The following is a 19,325-nucleotide window of genomic DNA, read 5'->3' on the forward strand; positions in this document are numbered from 1 at the left end:
CACCCCCCTGCCCCACCAAGACCCTGGCAACCAATAATCTACCTTCTTTCCTTATGAATTTGCACACTCTGTACATTTCATATAAATGGAATCATACAGCATATGAACTTTTGGTCTGGCTTCTTCACTTAGCACACTGTTTTCAAGGTTCATCCATGTTATAGCATGTGTCAATACTTAGTTCATTCCTTTTTATGTCTGAGTAGTATTCCATTATATGAATATACCATATTTTGTTTATCCATTCATCAGTCGATTGACATTTTGGATTGTTTTGACTTTCGGGGTAATGTCAATATAAGAAAAGTTCAAAGCTGTAGATGATTTTTATGAGTTTATTTGAGTTAAATTGATAACATTACAGTAAGCAAACTCTTGAATGTTCTGAAGAATGACACTTTTTAAAAATTTTTATTTAGTTAATTTTCAAGTACAGTTTTCTGTTTATTTCTCCCATCCCAGCCCACCCCTCCCCCATGCGCCCCACCTCCCTCCCATTTCCACCCCCCTTAGTTATTGTCCCTGTGTCCTTTATACTTGTTCCTCAAAATCCCTCCCCCTTTTTCCCCTTAAATTCGCTCCCCTCTCCCCTCTGGTCGCTGTTCCCCTGTTCTCTATTTCAGTATATTTGTTTTTATTTTGCTTGCTTGTGTATTTTGTTGTTTAGCTTCCTGTTAAAGGTGAGATAATATGGTATTTGTCTTTCAACCCCTGGCTTATTTCACTCAGAATAATGCTTTCTAGTTCCATCCATGTTGTTGCAAAGGGTAGTAGTTCCTTCTTTCTCTCTGCTGCATAGAATTCTATTGTGTATATGTACCATAATTTTTTGATCCATTCATTTACTGACGGGCACCTAGGTTACTTCCAGCTCTTGGCTATTGTAAATTGTGCTGCTATGAACATTGTGGTGCATAGATTCTTTGAAATTGATGTTTTGGGGTTCTTAGGATATAATCCTAGCAGTGGAATTGCTGGATCAAAAGGCAGGTTGATTTTTATTTTTCTGAGAAAATTCCATACTGTTTTCCATAATGGTTGTACCAGTCTGCAATCCCACCAATAGTGAACTAAGGTCCCCCTTTCCCCACAACCTCTCCAACATTTGTTGTTGGTTGCTTTGTTTATGATAGCCATCCTGACTGGTATAAAGTGGTATCTCATTGTGGTTTTAATTTGCATCTCTCCGATAGCTAACGATATTGAGCATTTTGAAGAATGACACTTTTATACCTTTGGAATTAAGGATGGACCTTAAGAAAGATGAGCATGGGAGAAAGCTAGGCAGGAAAAGCTCTATGGTCGTATTACAGGATAAGTAACAACAGTATGTGCTATCTTGAGGGTGGTTACCCTTCCAAGGGGTCTGAAAAGAGGAATTTCAAAGATGTGTTAACCTAGTGCACAAAAACAATGGATAGGGTTTGCTTATGTTAAAGATAAACTTTTCATGTACCTGGGACTTGACTATCCACCATGACCCATCCAGTTAGGAATTTATGATTCAATCGTTCTGTGAGGTTACTTGTGGTTAGATTTATTATAGAACCCCCTTTTTTGTTTATAGTGATATGGTAGTTAAGTCTGTGTTTAACCTTTTGAGAAACTGTCACGCTGTTTTCCAAAGCAGCCGCACCATTTTACATTCCCTCCAGAAGTGGGTGAGGGTTCTCGTTTTCTCCACACCTTTGTCAACACTTGTTTACTGTCTAATGTCTTTTTTAATCATAGCCATCCTAGTGGGTATACCACTTTGGAAAACAGTAGTTCCTCAAAAGGTTAAGCTCAGGTGCTTGCTTTGGCAGCACATGTACTAAAATTGAGACAATACAGAGAAGATTAGCATGGTCCCTGTGCAAGGATGATACCCAAATTTGTGGGGGGAAGAAGGTTAAGTTCAACTGATCCCCACCCTCCTATCCCCAGAGATTTTTGTAGTTTTCTTGCTTTTCTAAATTTGTTTAGTGACTTGCCTGGATTAATTCTGTAGATTCTGTCTCTTCTTCAGTGTGTAGCCCATTGAAGTTTCTGCTTTGCTTTTCACAAATTCTTTTAATTTCTGGGAAGCCTTGCTTCCTAGGTGTCACACCTGGGTCAGGATAGCTCAGTGAGCAGTCAGTCATTTGGTAGAGGTTATCCTTTAAGGGACACCTTCGGCCAGTGTTGTCTTCCATCCTTTGCCGATGGAATTGTGTGTGAGTTGGGAAGCATATTCAAAAAGTTCAGGGAGTTTACAAGTTTCTCCTTATTTTTACTTTCTGCTAGGCCTTCTCATGTCTCCTCTATATCTGTGTAGGTCTTTACATTCAGCCAGGAAAATGGAGGTGGCTAGGGCACTCTCGAGTACCCTGTGATTGACTGCAGCCTTGCATGTATGCAGAGTCTTCTAGACCACCAAGAATAAGGATGGAGCTGATCAAGTCCCCCTAGACCTGTCTTATTTTCTTGATCTCTCTGCTGAATTTTAACAGGCTTGTTCTGTTGCCTGCCCTGAGCATTATTGTGACCTCAGGTAACTGATGTTGATTTTCCCTGATCTAAGGAGTTTGCTATTATTTTCAACACCCCTGGGCATGGGACTTTTTGTGCTCATTCCTAAACAAGTAATTCCAGTCCAGCAGCCAAGTTGTTGGTTTTTAGGACTTTGCCCTGCCCTGTCCTTGTAAAATCAGCTCCAGTGGACGTGAATTCAGAAGGGACATGAACAGCCCCAAGCTAAAACACCATAGATTCCCACTGTTCTTACCCAAAGTTCAGTAGGTTTTCTTAAACACTACTTACTGCATTGTTTAATTTTGGCTTATTTCCATAGTCCTGAAATGGTTGTTTTTGACAGTATTATGCAGTTATATCATTTTGTTTTGGGGGAGAGGACTTACTGAGACCCTCACTCTGCCCTTCCTAAAGTGCTGCTTAATTTATGTTTTAAAATATTATTCTGGTAGCAGTGGAAGATCAGTTGGGTGGAGGGGAAACTGGTGGTCAGTAGTGTAGGATTTTACTCAGTAGTGCTTTGTAATTTATAAATAGGAGTGGAAAAATAGAAAGAGTTGGGTTGATTTGCAGGTGGGATTGGCAGTACAAAGATGACAGAAAATCAAGGGGATAGGAGAATGAAGGGTGCTGGCTACTGTCATTGAAGTCTCACTGTCCATGGAACTTTTCCTGGGTAGAGGAAGAGGTAAAGGCAACAGGGACATGGTGTTCTTGGGACATAGGTGAGAGGCTTGATAAATTCAAGGCCTTGAGGAAGTTGAAGGGAAAATTCAAGGAACATAAGGTGCAGGAGATGTAGAAAGACTAGGAATTCAGAGAGTGGATTCTGTGTTTGGTTTTGGAGGTAGAGCCATTACAGTTGTCACTACAGAAAGGGACAGTTGAAATGGAGCTGAGTTGAAATTCAAATCAGTGACCAGCGGGGAGAGGGGAGGGAATTTCAGGGGAAAAAGGGGGAAGGATTTACAGGAACTAGTATAAAGGACACATGGACAACAACTAAGAGGGGTGGCAATGGGAGGGAGGTGGGGAGCACTGGGAGGGGTAGGCTGGGATGGGAGTAAAAAACAGAAAACTGTACTGAACAATAATTAAATAAATTTTAAAAATTCAAATCAGATTTGTCAAGGAGCTGTGAGATTTGGGTGGTAGATCATCAAGGGGGATGATGAAGGCTTTCAGGATGAAAGAAGAAAGGCAAACAGTTGTTCCCAAGTCTTCAGTGAAGGTAGGGAAGAAATTGACGAGTAACACTGAGTGGGTGATGAAATTGTGTAGCATGAACTTTGAAAAAAGGCAGGCTGTTGAGGGAAGATAGTAAAATAATACTTGGAGAATCCAATGAAGAAGATGCTAACCTAATTTTGATTTATGGGGAGAGCTGAGTAAAGGAAATAAACAAACACCAATTAAGAGCTCTGCAAAGGAAACAGTAGAGTTTGGGACATGCAGTGTTAAGGAGAGGTGAGGAGAGGTGATAGTGGCTGAATGGATGAGCAATACCAAAAGCAGGAAAGTTTTAGGAAATGGTGGATAGGTGTTTTTTTTTTCACTTAAGCATAGGGTGCAAGTAGAGGTATAATAGGTTATTGGAATCTATGTGGTTAGTTTGAAACTGGAATATAACTAGAGCTATTATTTTTAAAATTTTGTTAGATGATATGCTAAGGAAACTGAACTGATTTTGTTTAGACATTAGGGAAATTTTGGAACTGGTATTGGTAACTGGGAAACAATTTGACAGTTTTGGAATACTTTGACTATGACAAATGTGAGATTGGTGTATAATTAGTATGTTATTAATGATACCATTGGGATTGAAGTTATGTATAGATCACCATTTTGATGGGGATGTATTCAGTAGACGGGATGAATTTTGGCCTTTCTGTAATTAGAAAATTGGAGCTTTAAAAATCTATTGACTTTTGGGAATAATATTTTTCTACTCTTTTCCAAAACCACCTGCAATCTACAATATATAGAGGACTGCCTAGGATCTGCTTCAGTATGAGGGTTTTGATCTCAGTCACCCTGACTCTATTTGACATGATTCTATGTGTAAGTAAGATATGTAGCTAGAAGAATAGAAGAGGAAAGGTAAAGCAGAAATGAGCCTGAATTAGAGATGTAAAGCTCTGTCTTAAAAACCTGAAGATTAACTGCTGTGACAGTAATATGGCACATTTTCAGTTCTAGCTATCATTTATTGTAAACTGAAAGAACATTGGCCTAATTGGATACAGAGGTGCATAAGTGCTGGCAATGGGATGGAAGTAGGAAGTTGATTAGCTGGCAAAGAGCCTTAGAGCTAGCAGTTTTTATATTAATGCTGTCTTTTTGGTATTGGTTGATAACAGCAGAAAAATACTTGTGATCACTCTGGGGACTTATATTGATTTCTACTGTAATAATATGAATGTGCTTAGTGGCTACTCTTATAAATGTAATATTTCTTTTTTTGGCATTCTAGCAGCCATCAGAAAAGAGATCACACAAAAACTATGCTTGTATAGTCCTCTAAATCCTTTGTGACATGGGATATTGAGCTCTTAGGCTGTTAGAATTCCAGTTCATGGAGCAATCTGTATCATTCTGGTCTGGCCAGGTAAGTAGTCCCTATGGACTAGTTTCTTGTTCTCTACAAAAGAACAAGAAAGGAAAACAAGCAAAGAAGGTGAATATAGAAAAATATAGATATGAAAAACAGAAAAATATAGATATGATTCTTAGACACTAAGGAGGAGTTCAGGCTCGAGCCTTAAGCAGCAAAATGGGGGTGAAGAGAACCTCAGAGGTTACATTAAATCTCAGTAGAGTGGTATCCATGAAATATAAACACTGGAAGAATGAAGTCTGTTTTGTGACCTGGCTTGACTTCAAGAATGAAGAAACTTAGACTGAACTGCAATAAAAATATCTGTGAAGGCAAGATTAAAAGGAAGGAAGTATGCTTTGAAGTTAAAATAGATAGAAATTTAAGTGTAATGAAGTATCTTTTACAAATGAAATATTACCTATATCTAGATGATGGTCATATTTTAAATATTTCTTTAATATTTAATAGTTAAGAGAATGAACACTGGCTTTCACTTACTAGCTGTGTGATCAATGGGGAAATTACTTATCTGCCCCAAACCTGTTTCTTTACCCATCAAATAAATTAATGAGACTTATATGGTTATTATAAGAATTGAATGAAAAAACTCTAAAGTATATAGCATGATGCCTGGCATATACTTGGAGCTCAATATATAGTCACTATTATTAGGTGGTGGAAGGGAGAGTTAATGAGATGGATGTTCAATAATGTGATGGATTATTCTTCACAGGTAGGTATGCAATTAGCTATTTCTTGTCAGAGCAGCTTGCAGCTCAGAGTTTCGGGATTAGAACCTCTTGGAGATTGGGCTACAATGAGTGCTAATTAGGCCATTTTGAAGGAGGGTAATTTCCATTGCTCCCTGAGTTTGTAACAAATTAGGTCTTTCTATACACTTTCCTGCCAGAATAATGCTTTTTAAAGATTTTATTTATTTATTTTTAGAAAGCAGAGAAGGGAGGAGAAAGAGAGGGGGACACACTTCGATGCGAGAGAGAAAAATCAATTGGTTGCCTCTCGCTCGCCCCAGCTGGTGGCATGGCCAGAATAATGCTTTTAACATTAGTATTTGTAGTTTGAGTTACCATGAGTGTCTATGATATTTTCATTCCTTTAACTTGGATCTTGAATTTTGTTGGAGAAGATGGCAAAATGATGGACAGTTCAGGTAGACCAGCCCTGCTAGGTGAAAATAGAGGATGGTAAGAGGATAAAAGATAAAGAATTTTCCATAGTGCAGATCACCTTTTGGATCTAATTCATTTAGGTCCTTTGTCTGGGTAGAGGGAAGCAGAATGCCTGCAGTTGAAGTGTCACAGGGATCCTAAAATAGAGGTCTTAATGAGGCTCTCTGGCCCACCTATTTAAGTTAAGGAGGAGGAGATAAGCTTCTCAGTCAAGATAGCTTTTTATATGGACCTAGTTTTGTTAGGCTTTAAAAGGAGCCATAGAAGAAAAAGGTTAAAGGTACAGGACTTTTTGTTGTTGTTATTTCATATTCTGCTCGAAGAGTCTCTGATTTAAGACATGTTTTTTCCTTTTAAATACTTTATTTTTTAAAGCAGTTCACAGCAAAATTGAACAGAAAGTACATAGTGTTCTGGTACACGCATTGACCCCACACATGCACAGCCTCCCCCACGATCAAAATCCTGCACCATCCTGTACATTTGATATAACCAATGAGCCTATATCAACAGATCATAATCACCCAAAATCCAGAGTTTACATTAGGGGTCACTATTGGTGGTGTACATTCTACAGGTTTTTATGAATGTATAATGACATTCACCATTATAGTATCCACTATTATAGTATCACACAGAATAATTTCACCACCCTAAAAATCTTCTGTGCTTTGCCTACTTATCCGCCTCTAATCCCTAGCCCCTAGCAGCCACTGATCGTTTTACTGTTAATATCGTTGTGATCTGATTTTTAAAAACAGATTTATTGAAGTGTAATTCACACACCACACAATTCACCCATTTAAAGTGTACAATTCAATTGTATAATTCAATATATTGATCTTCTCAAGGAAGCAGGTTTTGGTTTCATTGTTTTTTCTCTACCAATTTCCTGTTTTCAGTTTCACTGATTTCTGCTTTAATTCTTATTATTTTTATTAAATTTTTAAGTTAAATTTATTTGGAGGATATTGGTTAGTAGGATTGTATATTTCTTCCACTTACTTTGGATTTAATTTGCTCGTTTTTTCTTGTTTTCTAAGGTGGAAACTTAGGTTATTTTAGGTCTTCTTTTCTAACGTAAGCATTCAATGCTATTAACCTCCCTCTAAACAGTGCTTCTGCTGCACCCCCAAAATTTTTGAGAAGTTCCATTACCATTTTTGTTTAGTCAAAATGTTTAATTTTTTTAAATTTCTCTTGAGATTTCTTCCTTGACATGTGTGTTATTTAGAAGTGTGTTGTTTCGCCATCATATATTTTGAGATTTTCCAGTTATCTGTTTGCTATTGATTTCTGGTTTAATTTCACTGTGGTCTGAGAGCAGAAATTGTATCATTTCTTTTTCACATCTTTAAAAAATATTTTATATATTTATTTATAGACAGAGGAAAAGGGAGGGAAAAAGAGAGGGAGAGAAATATCAATGTGTGGATGACTCTTGTACTGGCCTACAACCCAGGCATGTGGCCTGACCCAGAAATCGAACCAGCTAGGGCATTTCTTTTTTTCTTTTTTTCTTTTTTTAATGCTCACCTGAGGGCATGCTTATTGATTTTAGAGAGAAGGGAAAGGAGGGAGAGAGAAAGGGAGAGCAACCTTGATGTGAGAGAGGAATATCGATCAATTGGTTGCCTCTTGTTTGTGCTCCAACTGAGGGCCAAACCTGCAATGTAGGCATATGCCTTGATCAAGAATTGAACCCACAACCTTTTGGTTTTTGGGACAATGCTCCAAGCAACTGTGCCACACTGGCCAGGGTTCATTTCTGTTGTTTAAAATAGTATTGTCAAGGTATGTTTTATGGCCCAGCATTTTATCATTTCTAATGAATGTTCCATGTGAGCTTGAGAAGAATCTGTATTTTTGCTATGGTTAGATGAAGTAAACTATAGATGTCAATTACATCCAGTTGATGTTAAATTCAACTATGAACTTACTGGTTTTATTTCTTTAAAAAATCTTTTTTTATTTTTATAGAAGGGGAAGGGAGGGAGAAAGAGAGGGAGAGAAATCAGTATGTGGTTGCCTGTTGCACACCCCCTACCAGGGACCTGGCCCACAACCCAGGCATGTGCCCTGACTGGGAATTAAATTGCTAACCCCTTGGTTTTCAGGCCAGCACTCGATCCACTGAGCCACACCAGCCAGGGCTTCTTACTGGTTTCTGACTGCTGGATATCTCCATTTTGGATAGACTCATGTTGAAGTCTCCAGCTAAGATACTGGATTCATCTATTTCTCTATGCAGAATTCAAAGCAAAGAAAGTTATCAAGGATAAAGAAGAGCATTCCGTAATGATAGAAGGGTCACTTCTCCAAGAAGACATAATAATACTTAACATGTGCATGCCTAAAGCAAAGCATCAAATTATGTGATTTATCTCACTGAGCATAATACCATCTAGGTCTATCTACGCTGTCACAAATGGTAAGATTTCATTCTTTTTATGGTTGAGTAATATTCCATTGTGTAAATGTGCCACAGCTTTTTATCCACTCATTTACTGATGGGCACTTGGGTTCCTTCTATATCTTAACTGTTGTAAATTATGCTGCAGTGACCATATGGGGTGCATATATTCTTTCAAATTAGTGTTATCCATGTTGTGGCAAAACCCAGATACCTTACAATACATTAAATTCCCAAAGGTACAACAAAGTAAAGTAAAATTAACACTTCTTCTATTATAAGAGATGTATGACACAGACAATATAAAAGTAAAAGGTGGAAAAAAATTGACACTGATTTTTTAAGATAGATCTCTTTACAACCAGGGTCCACAGGTCCAGTCTGCAAGGAGGCAGCGAAAAGCAGACCTTCCCATCTGGTTCTGGGTAACCCCATAATGAAATCAGCTCACAGTGCTGCTCTGGCTGCTGAGATATCACATGTTGCCTAAAAGAATCAGAGCTCTGGAAATAGTAAACAAAGGAGTGATTTCTGGGGTTGGGGGTAAATAAATGCATTTGGGACAGTTCATAGAAAGTATACCAAGTGAACTCTAGCTGGTGTGGCTCAGTGGATTGAGTGCTGGCCTACCAACCAAAGGGTTGCTAGTTCTACTCCCAGTCAGGGCACATGCCTGGGTTGTGGGCCAGGTTCCCAGTGGGGGATGCATGGGAGGCAACCACACATGGATGTTTCTCTCCCTCTCTTTCTGCTTCCCTTCCCATCTCTAAAAATAAATAAATAAAATCTTTATTTAAAAAAAGAAAGTAGCCCTGGCTGGTGTAGCTCAGTGGATTGAGTGCGGGCCTGCGAACCACACGATTGTGGTTCGATTCCCAGTCAGGGCACATGCCTGGGTTGCAGGCCGGTTCCCTGCAGGCCAGTTCCCAGCAGGGGATGCACAAAAGGCAACCATACATTGATGTTTCTCTCCCTCTCTCCTTCCCCCCCTTCCCCTCTAAAGATAAATAAATAATAAAATATTAAAAAAAAGAAAGTATACCAAGTTAAATTCGCTACATAATTGTCTGTGTGTGTTCACTCGCTATCCAGACAAAGTATATGTGCTCAGTCCAGGACTCCCTCAGTGTGGTACTTGTAGTTATTGTAATGGCCACCATGTTGCTGGCTTTTCCCAGAAATTCGTGCTACCCTGACTGTACTTGTAGCCCGAACTATAGCCATGATAGCCACAGGGTGAATAGTCATAGCCGCTATTGTCCTCCTGAGGAGTAGAAGCCTTGATTCCAACTCTGACTCTCACCTCCTCCACTTTGGTGCCTAGCACTGCTACCTCTGTTCCCCCAGTTGCAGCTCCTGCAGTCTCTAGAGACACACTGCTGCTCTTGATAGACCTCTTTGTCCTCGGGCACTTTCATGTCATACTTATCTCCACTGATGTCATGGAACTTTTTCTCTAGTGCCTTCTTCACAGGTTCCTCTTCTTTAAAGGTGAAGAAAACAAAGTCTTGTGTTTTGTTTGACTTTAGATCCATTGGAAGCTCAATGGCCTTCATCTCCCCAAAGTGAGCCAAATATTCTCTGATCCTCTCAGTGGCTTTCAGATTCAGACACCACAGACAGAAATTGTCTTTACTAGGTCCTTCTTCATGGTCATGGCCTTTTTGTGGTCAATGACACGGCCATCCAGCCTGTGCTCCTTCTGGTCTAGGATCTTCTCCACACTGGCTGCATCTTTGAACAGGGTAAACCCAAACCCTCTTGATGGGCCAGTGTTGGGATTTATTGTACAGTCAATGACCTCTCCAAATTTGGCAAAATAATCCCTTAGGTCCTTTGTACTGGTAACCCAGCTCAGGCCAACCAAGAATATTTTTTCTAAAAAAAAAAAAGAATATTTTTTCTGTGTCCTCTCATGTTGTTCCTGGTGTTGATCTGGTTGCCCTTGGCACCTTTCTGGTCACCTGCATGGATAGTCACTTATCTCCCTTCCTCATTGGGGATCCTTATGCCCATTGGTGCCTATCACCTCCATAGGGTGCTCATTTGTTTTTTTAAAAATAATTTTATTTCTTTTTAGAGAGGGGGAAGGGAGGGAGAAAGAGAGGAAGAGAAACATCGATGTGTGAAATATTGATGGGTAACCTCTTGTGCGCCCCCAACTGGGAACCTGCCTGCAACACAGGCATATGCCCTGACTGGGGGATCTTACCTGAGACCTTTTGGTTTGGGGGAGCTGGGTTGGCGCTTGAATCATACTAGTCAGGGTGGGGTGCTCCTCATTTGTTTTCCACAGGCCAGGCCAGGTGTGGGGAGTCTCCTGGCCAGGAGTCCTTCTCATCCCTACCTGCCTGGAAGATGCCCAGCATCCACTGCTGCACCCAGGCTCACGCTACCTGGCCTCGCCTCCATCCCCTGACAGGCGCTGTGAACAGGTGTGCTCTACCATATTACTGCTGTGAGTACACAGCTGAGCCCACTGACCAAGAGCCTTCCTGGAATATCTGTCTTTTGTGGTTTTAATTGAGCTTTATGTGATTCCATTTTGTCTCTTTCTTAGCATATTGATTAAAGGTGAAAACACCTTTTTTGGTGTTTTTCTAGTGGTTTTCAATATACACTTACAGCTAATCCAAGTCCACTTTTCAGATAAAACTATACTGCTTCCCAGGTAGTATGAGTGCCTTATAATAACAAAATAGTCCTAACTCCTCCCTTCTGTCATTCATTTCGCATCCATACATACACACACAGAAGCGTACATAATTGAATACATTGTTGCTGTATTTGTATCTTGAACAAATTCTTATCTGTTAGCTCAACTAAAAATAAGAAAAATTTCTTTATTTCCATGTCTCTGGTTCTATTTTGCTTACTTGTTTTGTTGATTAGGTTGCACTTATAGGTGACATTACTGGGAGTAACGGGGGAAAGGAGTGGAAGGGTCAAGTCAAGGAACGTGTATAAAAGACCCGTGGACAAAGACAACAGGGGGGAAGGATGGAGGGTGGGAGGTGGGGGCAGGGGAGACCAATGGGGAAACTGGGGACCACTGTAATTGAACAACAATAAAAATATTTTTAGTACATTCAAAAATAAAAAAAATTCTTCTGTTCCTTTTTCTTCTTCTGGTATTTCCATTATGCATATATTACACATTTTTTGACCCACAGTTATTCCATAGGCTGTTATGGCTTGTTTTTTCAGTCTTTTCCACTTTGCTTTTAATTTTTTTGAGGTATCTATTGATATTTCTTTAAGGCGAGAGATTCTTTCCTTACCAATGTCCAGTGTACTAGTGAGCCTGTCAAAGGCATTCTTAATTTGTTACTGTTTTTTTTTTATCTCTAGTAATTTTTTTTATTCTTTCTTAGAATCTCCATGTCTCTTATTAAATTATTCATCTGTTCTTGCATATTATCTACCTTTTTAAAAAATATTATTTATTTATTTATTTATTTATTTATCTTTAGAGGGGAGGGGAAGGAGAGAAGGAGAGAAACATCAATGTATGGTTGCCTTTCGTGTGTCCCCTGCTGGGAACTGGCCTGCAGGGAACCGGCCTGCAACCCAGGCATGTGCCCTGACTGGGAATCGAACCACGATTGTCTGGTTTGAAGGCCCGTGCTCAATCCACTGAGCTACACTAGCCAGGGGCATATTATCTACTTTTTTACGTTAGAACCCCTAACATGTTAATTATAGTTGTTTTATTTTTTTATCCTCACTTGAGGACATTTTTTCATTGCTTTTAGAATGAGAAGAAGGAAGAGAGAGAAAAACATCCATGGGAGAGAAAAGCATCAATTGGTTGCCTCCTATACACGCCTAGATTGTGGATCTGCACCTGGATGGGGTGGGAGGCAGTTGCATGTGCCCATCCCCAGACCAGAGATTTAACCCACAACCTAGGTATATGCCTTGACTGGGAATTGAACCCACAATCCTTTGGGTACAAGAAGATGCTCCAACCAACTGAGCCATACCAGCCAGGGCAATCATAGTTGTTTTAAACTCATGGTCTGATAATTCCAACATCTGGCATATCTGGTTCTGGTTCTGATGTTTGCATTACCTCTTTAAACTGTATTTTTTTGTCTTTTGGTATGCCTCATAGTGTTTTTTTTAATTCACACCTAAGGACATTTTTTTTTTCATTGCTTTTAGAGAGAGAGGAAGGGAGAGAGAGAAACATCACTGCAAGAGAGAAGCATTATGCATCTATTGGTTACCCCCTGTATGTGCCCACACTAGGGATTGTATGCACCCAGACCAGGAATTGAACCCGCAACCTAAGTATGTGCCCTGACCAGGAACCAAACTTTCAGCCAATGACACTCCAACCAACTGAGCTACACTGGCCAGGGCAGTATGCCTTGTAGTATTTTCATGGAAACCAGATATGATGTGCTAGGTAAAAGGGATTTTGATAAATTGGCGTATAATAATGTACTGGTAAAGTCTGGCAAGAGGGGAAGCCTTTTATATGATTACGTATTAGTTTAGTGAGCCTATGACCCTAGGCTATGAACTTCAAAAGCATCTCTCAGCTTTTTCTCTCTCCCCTTAGCTGGTTCAGTGCGGCTAGAAGGGGTAGGGTTAGAGTGTTTTCCTTCCCCCAGGTTGGTTAGGCTCCTATAAAGTCCCAATAGGTTAGGCTCTGGTAAAATACTTTCTCTTGGGGATGGCTTGTTGGGTAGAACAGAATGGTCTGACATATTTCAAAATGATCACTTTCCCCTCTTCCTACTAGAATTCTGAGGAGGATTTTTAAAATCAGTCTTCTCTGTAATAACCTGGAGGTGAAACTCACAAAAGTGTGGAGCTCCCCCATGACTGGGTCTCCCTGGATTTTTACTCTCTCAGACTTGTCCACCCTGAACCTCTAGCATTTTGTCAATTACAGTTCAGGTTTTTCTGCCCTGGTACTGATTCTGGTGGAGATGTGTGCTTGTGGTTTTCTGCTCTAGTAATGTGATTATCTGTATCTGCCTGGCTGTCTCTCCAGTTTTGGGAACAGAGGTTTGCCTTGTGACTTCACTTCTCTGACAAACCTAGGAAGTAGTGTTGATTTTTCAATTTGTTAGGCTTTTTACTTGTTAGGCTGAATTGGTAACTTCTAAGCTCCTTATATGATGGACAGGAAACTAGAAGTGTCCTTTGTCCATTTTTAAATTGGATCATTTGTCTTATTATCAAGTTGTAAGAATTTATATATTTTAAATACAAGTCCCTTAACATATATTACAATATTTTCTCCCATCCTATGAGTTGGTTTTTTAGTTTCTTTTTTTTTTTCTTACTCCCTGGAAGTCTAGTACCTTCTTTCCTCACTGTCCTAGTGAAGCTCAACTATCTCTTCCAAGTTTGAGTCACTTTCCTCCTGTATCCTTGAAACACTTTCAATACCAACACTTGCTGATGTGCTACCATCTCGTAAACAAGATCTTATAACAGGAACTGGGTTTTTTTGTCTTTCAAGTGTTTGGTAACTTTTTACTTTAGATTCTGTCACGTAACAGTCATTAAGGTCCTTGGGTTAGGGAGCCTAGGTTCTGGACACGTGGTGTGGCCACTAGTTTAGAATGCAGAAAATAAACCACAAATAATTTTCTTTTTTTTTTAAGTATTTTATTTATTTATTTTTAGAGAGATGGGAAGGGAAGGAGAAAGAGAGGGAGAGAAACATGAATGTGTGTTTGCCTCTCATGTGTCCCCTACTGGGGACCTGGCCTGCAACCCAGGCATGTACCTTGACTGGGAATAGAACCAGCAACACTTAGCTTCACAGGCCTGTGCTCAATCCACTGAGCTACACCAACCAGGGTGCAAATAATTTTCTAAATAAATTGTCCTCTGAATTCTGCTCCCCAAAGAAAATTTTTTTCTTTTTTTAACTTATCTTATTTTTCTTTTTTTCCAAGTAAACTTTTGTGCTTTAAAAATAGTTCCTCACTAAAAAAAAAAGTTCCTCACTGAATTGCCTTTTTATAAGTGTGGCTCAGGTCTTGATATACCACAAATTTGAAGAAATACCCTAAGAATCCTGAAGGACATTTTTTTCATTGCTTTTAGAGAGAGAGGAAAGGAGAGAGAGAAACATCAATCAATTGCCTTCCATGTATGCCCTGACTGGGCATCAATCCTGCAACTGAGGCATGTGCCCTGAACCAGGAATTGAACTCACAACTTTTCGGTTATAGGATGACGCTCCAACCCACTGAGCCATACTAGGCAGGGTGAGATCTTTCTTTCTTTTTAAAAAGATTTTACTTATTTATTTTTAGAGAGAGGGGAAGGAAGAGAGAAGGAGGGAGAGAAACATCAATGTGTGGTTGCCTCAAATATACCCCATACTGGGGACCTGGCCAGCAACCCAGGCATGTGCCCTTGCTGGGAATCGAACCAGTGACACTTTGGTTCGCAGACCGGTGCTCAATCTACTGAGCCATACCAGCCAGGGCAGATCTTTCTTTTTTTAAATATAGGCATTTATATCTACACAATTCCTTGATATCCTATTTTTGGTCCTGAATATTACACACACTTATTTTGCCTCTTCTCTAGCCTCTTTTTGATTTAAACCCGTATGTACTCTTACACTATTACAATAGCCCCTTCTGTGATCTTCCTGCCTCCTGTCTCTTCCCTATTCCAGTTTTCTCCTACACTTTGCTGTAGTTAATATCCTACCGATCATTTCTTTGCTTAAATGTCTCTGTTGGGGTTCCCGTAAAAGTTAAACTCAGAATGACCGCATGACTCAACACTTACACTCCTAGGTATACATCCAAGACAATTAAAAGCAGATTTTCAAATGGAAACTCATACAGGAATGTTCATAGCAGCATTATTCATAAGAGCCCAAAAGTGGAAGCAACCCAAATGCCCATCAACTGGTGACTGGTTAAACAAAATGTGGTATATCCATACTATGGAATACTATTAAGCAAAACGAGGACGAATGAAGTGCTGATGCATGCCACAACATGGGTGAACGGAACATAATTCTAAGTGAAAGATGCCAGGCAGAAAAAGCATCATACTGTATGATTCTATTTATATGAAACGTCCAGAGTGGACAAATCCTTAGAGGTAGAAAGCAGATTAGTGGTTGCCTGGGGCTTGTGAGCGACTGCTTAATGGGCACATGGTTTCTTTTTTGAGTGATTAAGTGTTCTGAAATTAGAGAGCCGGTATGGTTGCACAACAACGTGAATGTACTGGAAGCCACTGAACTGTACACCTTAAGTTGGCTACAATGGTAAATTGTATCTTTTGTGAATTTTACTTCAATGAAAAAAAACTGTTGTTTCTCTGTTATTTACAAGATAAAGTTCAAATTCTTTAGTTTGGCATACAAGATCTCTAGTCTCATAACATGCATACACTTCCTCTCACAAATATTCTAAACATATTGAATATACAGCTTCCCTTTTGTATCCCTGTGTCTTTACACAGGGTCTCCCCTCTGCCTAGAATACTAGTATTATTCTATTCCACTTAGCAAACTTGTTTTCATTTTGGAAGTTCCTGCTAAAATGTTATCCTCAAGCAAAGCTTTCCCTAGCTACCCCAGGTACACTTACTTGCTCCTTGGTCTATGCTCCCATATCATTTTATTTATATTTCTGTTCCAGCATTTAGCTTAATTGTTTTGTAACTAGTCAGTTAGTATATCCGTTTCCCATTTGATCAGTGGGTTTTAAACTTGTTTTTGGAGGTCATAGATGATATAATACAAATCATGGATTCTTTCTAGGCAAATGCATATATGCATATACTTATACAATTTTCATGTAATTTCATGGGGTCCAGAACCTCCTAAGAGGCAGGTATAGACCCACACATATGCATTAGAATCACCTGGACTGCTTGTTTCAAAAGCCAATTTTCTGATCCTACTCCCAGTTATTGAATCAGGGTCTTTGGAGGTGAATCCCAAATAATTTGAAAAATCCCCCTAGATGATACTTTTATTAACCAGACTTTGAGAACCACTGTCCTAGGTTAAGGACCCCCTCAGGCAACAGAAATTTATTAAGGGCAAGAGTGGATCTCATTAATCTTTGAATCTTATTGATCCTAAAATCTCATGTTATAATAAAGAACAGGACAAGAAAGGGATCCTTTCCAGCCATGGTGATGAGGAAAGGTAGCAACAGGAGATGAAAATGATCCGGCCCTTGGCAGATAGGTAAGTTTTCAGTGGGCTGAGATAAGATGGTAAACACTGCAGGCACAGAACAGAGATTGGCAGAAGCAAGGGAAGGAGGCTAGGAAGTGCAATGTGTATTGATAGGACTGGCAGGATAGTAGGAAGTATGGCTAGAGAAGAGGTTTATTTCATCATTAAATAGCTATTGCCCTCTTACTACATGTACTAGACACTATGTGACACATTGAGAATAAAAATATGAACAAGATGTGGCTTCTGCTTTTAAGGAATAAAGATATTCTAGTAGTAGGGGAAATAAAAACAGAGAAAATGTGATAGTAGAGAGTTCAAAAATAACCCCACACTTTTATAGTCAATTAATATTTGACAGAGGAAGCAAGTACCTGCAATGGGCTAAAGATAGTTTATTCAATAAATGGTATTGGGAAAATTGGACAGGTGCATGCAGAAAATGAAACTAGACCACCTCCTTACACCACAGACAAGAATAAACTCAAAATGGATTAAGGACTTAAATGTTGGATCCAAAACTATAAAAGTCCTAGAAGAAAACATAGGCAGTAAAATCTTGGACTTTACTCATAGCAAAATTTAACTTGACATATCTCTCCAGGCAAGGGAAACAAAATAAAAAATAAATAAATGAGACTACATCAAACTAAAAAGTTTATGCACACCAAAAAAACCCATCAACAAAATAAAAAGACAATTCATGGAAGGGAGAACATATTTACTAAAGCATCTGAATGGGGTTAATATACAAAACTTATAAGGAACTTATAAAGCTCAACATTAAAAATAACAAATAACCTAGTTTAAAAATGAGCAAAGGACCTGAATAGACACTTCTCCAAAGAGGACATACAGATGGCTAATGGACATATGAAAAGATGCTCAGTGTCACTAATCATCAGAGAAATGCAAATTAAGTCCACAATGAGATATCACCTCACACTTATCAGAATGGCTATCATTAGTAAATCAACAAACAAGTGCTGGTAGGGATTGGGAGAAAGAGGAACTCTAGTGCACTGTTGGTGGGAATACGGACTGGTGCAGCCCCTGTGGGAAACAGTATGGAATTTCCTCAGAAAACTAAAAATGGATCTGCTTTTTGACCCAGCAGTCCCATTTCTGGAAATGTATCCAAAGTAGCCCAAAACACTAATTCAAAAGGATATAAGCATCCCTATGTTCATTGCAGCATTATTTACAGTTGCCAAAATATGGAAGCAGCCCAAGTGTCCATCAGTAGATGAGTGGATAGGACAAGTATAGGACATTTACAGAATTGAATACTACTCTGCCATAAAAAAAGAAGAAAATTTTACCCTTTGCCATAGTATAGATGGACCTGAAGAACATTATGGTAAGTGAATAAGTGAAATAAGTCAGTCAGAGAAAGACAAATACCATACATTTTTACTCAGATGTGGAATCTAAAGAACAAACTGAACTAACAAGCAAAATGGGGACAGACTCATAGATGGAGAGCAGGATGACAGCTAGTTGGGGGGAGGAGATGGTGTGGAGGGATCAAGCACAAAGGATAAAGAACTTGTGGACATGGACAACAGAGTAGTGATTGGGAGGCAGGCAAAAGAGCTAAAGGGTAATGGGAAAAATGCAATATATTTTTAATGAATATGTACTAAAGTATAAGAAAGGAGAGTGAGATTAGTGATATCTTTACAGAGAAGGAAATTAAATAGAGACAGAGAATGAATAAGCATTTACTAAGTGATCAAGGTTATGAAGAGCATTCCAGGAAAATATTAAATTACCCAGGCATGCTGTGGTCAAATAGTATGACCCATTCTTGACTGAAAATAGACTGGTATAGCTGAACTATAACTGATATAGGATAAAGTTGGATAGGTAGGCAGGAGTCAGAGCACAAACAGGCCTTGCATGCCAGACCATGTTGTATGATGGGTAGCCACTGAAGAGTTTTAAAGGAGAAAGTGAACTGTGTTTAAACATCTGATTACAGCATGAAGAATAGGCTGGTAGAGGAAAAGACCAATAGAAGAGAGACTAGTTTAGAAGACTGTGGAAATGTCTCAAGGGAGAAATGATGTCTGGACAAATGAGAGGAAGTGATAGATTTAGAGAGATATTTCTTATTTTTTAAAATATTTTATTTATTTATTTTTTGAGAAAGGGGAAGGGAAGGAGAATGAGAGGGAGAGGATCATCAATGTTTGGTTGCCTCTTGTGCTCCCTGTACCAGGGACCTGACCTGCAACCCAGGCATGTACCCTGACTGGGAATCGTACTTGCGACCCCTTTTTTCACAGCCCATGCTCAATCCACTGAGCTACACCAGCTAGGGCTACATGTATATTTTAGAAAGTGCTATCCTGGTGGCAGTGTAGAAAATGGATTGGAAAGAAATAAGTCAAGGCAAGGAGATCAGTTAGATCTTAAGTAGAGCACTCATGGTCAAAT

At 39.3% G+C, this 19,325-nt stretch overlaps 1 non-coding gene and 1 pseudogene across 1 annotated transcript; one reads left to right on the top strand and one right to left on the bottom strand.

The window, feature by feature from the left end:
* The first annotated feature begins 1,789 nt into the window (after positions 1-1,789).
* Positions 1,790-1,896, top strand: LOC119035402 (U6 spliceosomal RNA). Its single transcript, XR_005079788.1, has one exon. It is a non-coding gene; the product is annotated as a U6 spliceosomal RNA (small nuclear RNA).
* A 7,906-nt stretch (positions 1,897-9,802) lies between these two features.
* LOC119035374 (heterogeneous nuclear ribonucleoprotein A/B-like) overlaps positions 9,803-19,325 on the bottom strand; it is a 38,517-nt pseudogene continuing 28,994 nt past the window's right edge.

Source organism: Artibeus jamaicensis, unplaced genomic scaffold (assembly GCF_021234435.1).
Source record: "Artibeus jamaicensis isolate MK-2021 breed Jamaican fruit bat unplaced genomic scaffold, CSHL_Jam_final scaffold_2375, whole genome shotgun sequence".
In the NCBI taxonomy this organism is placed as follows: Eukaryota; Metazoa; Chordata; class Mammalia; order Chiroptera; family Phyllostomidae; genus Artibeus; species Artibeus jamaicensis.